Genomic DNA, 6,316 nt, shown 5'->3' with positions numbered 1-6,316 from the left:
GTCACTTTTCCATCTAAGGTATGATTAATGGGAGTAAATATTCTCTACAGTCAGAGCATATTGTTTTCTGAGTTAAATAGATATAACCAACCCTCTTAGCATCAGGACTGCTTACTCTTAGAAAAATAAAACAAGGATGTTTCATGCCAGTACTGGGTGGAATATTTGGTTTTCTGGCAGGGCTGGATAAGGAAACTTTATCCAAGAGGCATACACTATAAAATTTTCAGCATAAGGAAAATGAATGGTCGCAATATAGGAGGTTTTGGAGTTTCCATGGCTTCAGATACTGGAAAAAACCTGCTGCCTCCACAGTTTCCACACCTTTCCCTCAGCAAAATGTTACACAATTGTGCTGAGGACACTTGTGGCCTCTAATGGCCAGATAATGGACCACAATAAAAGTTATGGGTCCCCAGATGGGTCTAAGCTCATAATGGTTGGCAGGATCCATTATTTCACCATTAGGATCTACAAAAAAGGGAGACAATTGTCAACGAAAAAGAAAAAAGAATATGTCACTGCACATGTTCCTATTATTTGAAAGAAAAAAAATTCGAATTCCCTGAAGGGTGGGTGGTGATTTTCCTATGTATGTGAGTCTCTATATCCCCATCCTGCATGTATATTTAGAAAGCTTTCAGTGCATAAATGCATTGTATGTCAACCTAAGATGATGGATGGTGATTACAGCTCCACACTGGATTCCAAAGTAATTAATTACAATTTTTGTTTTAAGAGAAATAAATAAGATATCAACAATAAGAGAAAAGGTAAAGAATAGATTTGGTTCAGTTAAATGTCTGAATCATTTTTCTCCTCCCTCCCCAATTCAAGCACATTCCACAGCACATCATGAGATAGTTTTAACATCATGTGTATTCTGGAGTTCTGTCTGTTTTAGAGAGAGCCAGGACCCTTTCAATTACGAGGGTGGTGAGTTATTATTCCAGTGTCTTGGTAATATTTCTTTAGAAATCAATAAATACATCTTTAGCCATTTCATTTAGCCTTGAGGGACCCTTGATATTTTAGTTGTGTCTTCTAGTGAACATAATGGTGGCATGATATCAATACCCTTTTTAAAACTATATAATGCACTGAATTCTTTTCCCTTGTCCCACTCACCTTTAGATGAAACTACAGTTGATGTACAGTAAACCATTATCTATTGTGTATTGGAATGAAGGGAGGTTGGTAGGGGAGCCTGATGTGATTGGCCACATTTTGTGGACCTTCAGATCCATTAAAATCTTAAAGTTGTTCCTCCTGAGAGATTGAGAGGATTACCTATTTGAAATCCTTCTATATTAAAGAGAAGCACAATCCGACTCCCAAGGTAGCTCTGCATTGTAAGGCAGTTGCCTATTTAACCAGAGTTAGCTGATTAGAGATGTCAATGTTTATACAATTTGTTTGGAAATTTAAATATTCTACTTAAAATTATATATTCCTCTAGCATAAATAAATTACGTGGCAAAAAATATTTTCAGTACTTTTTATGGTCAAGTCCATATGAATCTACCCCTTTGTGTCACATAAAAAAAAAAAAAAGAATTTCAGTTCTTAAAGAGCCTCAGTCCAAGGCACTTATCTTTTTGTGGGTTCTTCATACTTCGTGGGCTTGGTGATGTTTAAATGAAATTTGCTCTCTATATTTGCTTATTGATGATAAAAAACACCGTGTTTCTTTTGTGTTAAGTTTTTAATGGATTTTCATGATCTTCTGTTCACAAGACTTGGTTTTAGCTCTGTAATACTGCTGTTCTAGGTGATAATCTCCTGGTTTTCATATCTATAACAAAGAAGGCCAACCAACTGTTCAGGAATTTGAATTGAATAAAAGGTATGTAATAATAAAATAATAATAATGGTTTCATTAAACAATTTTTTTTCTCAGAATCCAAGTCATTTTACAAAGATCAGTGTTTTCCATGGGTATCATGTGAGTCATAATTGGTAATGGTTTCTTGCACATTATAGAGCTGAAGATTTGTAGTCTTATTTCTCCAAGTTATTCTGAAAAATCACCACATGCACACGTTATAGAGAAGTCTACCATTTTGTACTCATGCTTTGGCTTGTTTATAAGGCTTCAGATTGATGAAGTCAGAGGAGAATCGTTCTCCTCTGAAGAAACTTGTTTGAGTTTATCTTTGTGACTCTGGACCATGTATTCTGTGAATTGTGTAACTGGTAATGCTTGTCACCTTCTCTCAGCTGCCAGAAGGCTTGTAGCCATATTTGTGTCTGAATTTTAACTAGTGTATATTTTTTATTCATGTTTGAATCATGCTTTTAATTTTTTTTGAAAGAAGGCAGAGTTTTTATGATTTAGGCTTTAGGCCTGTATTGCTCACTATTGTAGCCTCAGTACAGAGCATGCACAGACTCGGAAGAAGAGAAAGAGAGAGAGAGAAAGGAAGAGAAACAAAGGGGAAGAGAAGAAGGAAAGGGAGGGAAGAAAAGAAGGAAAGAAGAAAGAAAACTAAGAACAAAATGAGAAAGTCTTCGTGTGTATTTATGCTCTAAAACTGCTATCTGTAACGGTAGCTACTGGCCACGTGAGGCTACTGAGCCCTTCCTTGAAAGGTGTTAACCCAAATTGAGATGTTGAGTGTAAATACAGAATGTATTTTGAAGACTTAATATGAAAAAAAAATGCAAACATCTCAATACTGTTTTATTGATTTTATGTTCAAATGATAATATTTTAGATTTATTGGGTTAAATAAAATATTTGATTAAAATTAACTTTATTTATTTTTAGAAAGGGCTACCTGAACATTTAAAATGATATGTGAGATTTACATTTATAAACTGCATTCTATTTCTTTTGGACAGAATTTTCTGTAATGTCAGGGTAAGCTGGAGTTGCCTTAGCCTTCCAGAGCAAATTTTTCTGTAACCTCCTATTCTCATTCTCTCTGTGTCAGCTATAGGCAAAGCCTATCTGTGGCAGAACTAAAGTTCTGCCGAATCCTTCCCTTCCCAATTTTTTGATTTTTTAATCTTAATAATTATCTTCCAAATTTTCCATTGAGATCCAGACATTATTTATTACCTCCAAAGGATTTGGTCATGTGGTGCTCATGCTTTAGGTAGAATTGCTTCTTTCTTAGTGCACATATACACTTCCAGTTTTTATACTAAAAAAACAAACAAACAAACATGTTGAATTGTGTGTCTGCCATAAATTGAGAGTAAAGCATATAAAATTGTCCTCTTTCCTAGAAAATAAACAAGCCAAGGATATGGTCTTCCATCTTGTTTTTCCTGGATCTGAAAGCTAAGTTAGGATGCTACTGTAGAAAATTTCAGATAGGTAAATTTGTGAAACTTAAAGAATATCCTGTATGAGAATATTTTCTTCATTGGAATATACAACAATTTGATATGATTGCAAATTGAATGTATTGTCCTTGACTTTGGGACTATGACCATCAGCATATCATTCTGTAGTTCTTAAATACATGTAAATGAGCATGTTGGACTCAATAACATGGCCTCCCTCCCTGGCTTCAATTACTTCATTTGTTTGATCATTTATATATAAGTAAAGAACTTGCAGGACTATTTAAGAATGGATCACTGAGAATGTCTCAAAATAACTTATTTCCATATTTCACTTTGACGACCCACCCTTTCTGTCCAGACTCCTGTAAATGACAGTGAAAGAAATTCCCTGTGGGAGAAGGTGGAAAACCAAGACCCCACTGCCTTCTCACAAAGCCTGTTGCCAATTAAAGCAATTCCTTGGGGTTAAGGCCTTGTCGGCAGAGGGTCCAGGTAAATTGTTTCTGTTAGAGAATGAAGATGCTGTCACTGGTCTTGGGAAATAGGACAGTCAGCTACAGAACAGTACTTGGGCAAAGAGCAAAAGGAAACTCTCCATTTTAGAATAAATTTCCAGGTACTACAAAAAGTTTTGGTAGTAATATAACATTTAATGTTTTCATAAATAAAATGTTGGTTTGTAATATATATTTTTTTAAAAATGTGCATGTGATGACCAGTTTAAAATTCATGCATCTATTTTTCCTCTGTAGTGATCAGCTTCTGATTACAGTGAGAGAGGTGGGTTACGAGGCCTGTGCCATTCTGCAGTACTGTTGTCTATTAGAGGCCATGACATCAGTAAAATTAGATTAAGCTTAGGGCAAGAATGTAAATTTTGTTAATAAGGTTTCTATATTTTAATTCAAAACCAAACACCCTGGGGGCCTAGTGATGGTAATCCCATTTAATCCTGCAAAAAAAGCTTTCCTGGTATCAAGGGATCCAGATCAGTACGGCCATTTATTACCTGGAAAATGAGAAATTTTCTTAGATCTTCATCTCTAGGTAGCATAAAGATAACTATAAAATTTTGATGACTTTAAAAAAACAAATATATTCCTATGGTTATGTACAAATTCAAATGAGTGTGTTATATACAATGTATGTGATATATATAAATGTCTAATGTGTATATTTCATATTTATCCATTCTACAATTCTGCTTAAAATTACTTCACTTGCATTTAAAACAGTTAAGCTTAATTTACTAACCATCTCTCTTGAACAAGATGCAAAACAATTCTGTTTTTAACCTCCATGGCACTCTACTCATATCTGTACATGAGTACGTGTATATGTTTGTATACGTATATGCATAAAATGCCAAGGAAGGTGAAGATACACACCCACACCCACACCTGTAAGGTGTGGGTGTGTATTAAGATGATATGGCAGAAAGGAAAGGGCATACGTTATAGAGTCAGATAGATATATGTGTGCTCTATTTCCTTCCCTTCTCACTTAATCGAGGCACCCACATTATCCTCTCTCTCCTTCATCATCATTGGTTCTATTACTCTCATCAGCAGAAAATATATAATACTACCTCATGTATTAAAAATGACCCAAACAAGATGGACAAATATGCTTTTCCTACTAGGTAAAAGTTTCATGATGTCAAGATATTTGTCTTATTCAGTGCTGCATACCTAGCATTTAGAATATTGCTAATAGTGGTCTAGCATCTATTAGATCCTCAGCAAATATTTGTGAGATAAATGAATGAACGAATAAACAAAGCCTGGATCATAATATAGGCTCCATCAATGTTGGCTCTTATTATAATGAAACTGACATTTTTTGGAGCCTGATATTTGTTATAAATGCCAAGAAGATTCAGAACAACCACACAACAAAGCCTGTCTAAAAACATTATATTTTTGAAGTCTGGAAGACTTGCATGTACACATTTCAGTGGTTATTTGGTTTAATGTGCTTGACATTTCTTTAAAATTTTATAGGGAAAAGTCTGCCATAAAAATCTTAGAACTTTCTATTTCATTTACTACCCTAATATGGTTTGAACATGGTATGCAGTAACACAAACTTAGACAAAGTTATCTACATAGAATATGTGAAAGTTTTCAATAGTAGAATTGGCTTATTTCAATTATCTTTTTAACTCTTGGAAGCAAATAGCAAGTGCTTTGATCAACTGATAGAAAATACAGGACACGGGCACCTGGGTGGCTCAGTTGGTTAAGCGACTGCCTTCGGCTCAGTTCATGATCCTGGAGTCCTGGGATCCAGTCTCGCAACGGGCTCCCTGCTCAGCAGGGAGTCTGCTTCTCCCGCTCCCCTCTCTCCTCTCATGCGCACTCTCTCTCTTTCATTCTGTCTCTCTCTCAAATAAATAAATAAAATATTAAAAAAAGAAGATATAAGACATATCAGTGTAGGTTTAGTAATTATAACAAATGTCCCATTCTGGTGGGGGATATTAATAAAGTGGGGGCTGTGTGCGGATAGGGGAAGTATGGGAAACGTCTATACCTTCCTCTCCATTTTGATAGGACCCTAAAACAGTTCTAAAAAAATAAAGTTTTTCTTTGTTTTTACAAAAGAAAATATAGAACACATGAATAATTCTAGTTTAATATTTTTCAGTAACGACTTTAAAGCTATCATGCATTTTAAACTTTCTTCAAAAGAAGAGTATAAATGAATAATCTGAAAATTCTTTAATTTTGTCCTTTCAATGAAATTACCATGTATTTGGTAATATGCGACAGGTAACCACAGCAAGAATTAAATTTTAGTAAAGGAACACAATATAGTTAAGAGCAGTCAAAACAAATTCACTGAAACTTGAAATGAATCACTATAAATCACGCTTCGATATGCCACTTCACTGTCCATACAATTTCGAGGTTCCCCCATTGCCTTGAGAATAAATGGCAGACTCTTTATCCTGGAAAATGTATCTTTCTTCACTCTGATCCAACTGATCTTCAAAGCCTTATTTCCTTCTCCTATC

The sequence above is a fragment of the Enhydra lutris genome, unplaced genomic scaffold (assembly GCF_002288905.1).
Source record: "Enhydra lutris kenyoni isolate GAN:26980312 unplaced genomic scaffold, ASM228890v2 scaffoldscaffold15, whole genome shotgun sequence".
NCBI lineage: Eukaryota > Metazoa > Chordata > Mammalia > Carnivora > Mustelidae > Enhydra > Enhydra lutris.
The sequence above is the reverse complement of the archived record's forward strand: the minus strand, read 5'-3'. Positions refer to the sequence as shown.